At 39.2% G+C, this 355-nt stretch overlaps 1 protein-coding gene across 1 annotated transcript in view; it reads right to left on the bottom strand.

Annotated features, from left to right (window-relative positions):
* Positions 1 to 355, bottom strand: part of LOC117125478 (low-density lipoprotein receptor-related protein 2-like) — a 136,419-nt gene that overhangs the window by 117,745 nt on the left and 18,319 nt on the right. The window lies entirely within an intron of this gene.

Below are 355 nucleotides of genomic sequence, written 5' to 3' on the forward strand. Positions count from 1 at the left end.
TTTTTTCGAATTAGGGCCTGGGCAAACGATTCATGCGTGCAATTTCCCACATCAAATTTGATGTGGGATATCGTATGCATGACTGATTTTGTAAATCACGTGATTGGCTAACCTCATGCATATTAATCTTCAAATTTTCAAAATTGAAGATGCGGATGTCTCGACTAGAACAAGCTCCAGCTCCCTTTTGGCTATACTTGAATTAAAACAGTTAGTATAATAGTTCTGGCCTGCTGAGAATGACATTTACTGATAACCGTAGGCTATACTTAGGAACCTTGCTCACCGCTAGCTGCTACAAACTTAGGCCTTTAGGGTAGAATATTGTTAAAAAGGTAGGCCTCTGTAAGTAAGA

Source organism: Anneissia japonica, unplaced genomic scaffold (genome assembly GCF_011630105.1).
Source record: "Anneissia japonica isolate Jap-2015-1 unplaced genomic scaffold, ASM1163010v1 scaffold7731_len1735946_cov199, whole genome shotgun sequence".
NCBI lineage: Eukaryota > Metazoa > Echinodermata > Crinoidea > Comatulida > Comatulidae > Anneissia > Anneissia japonica.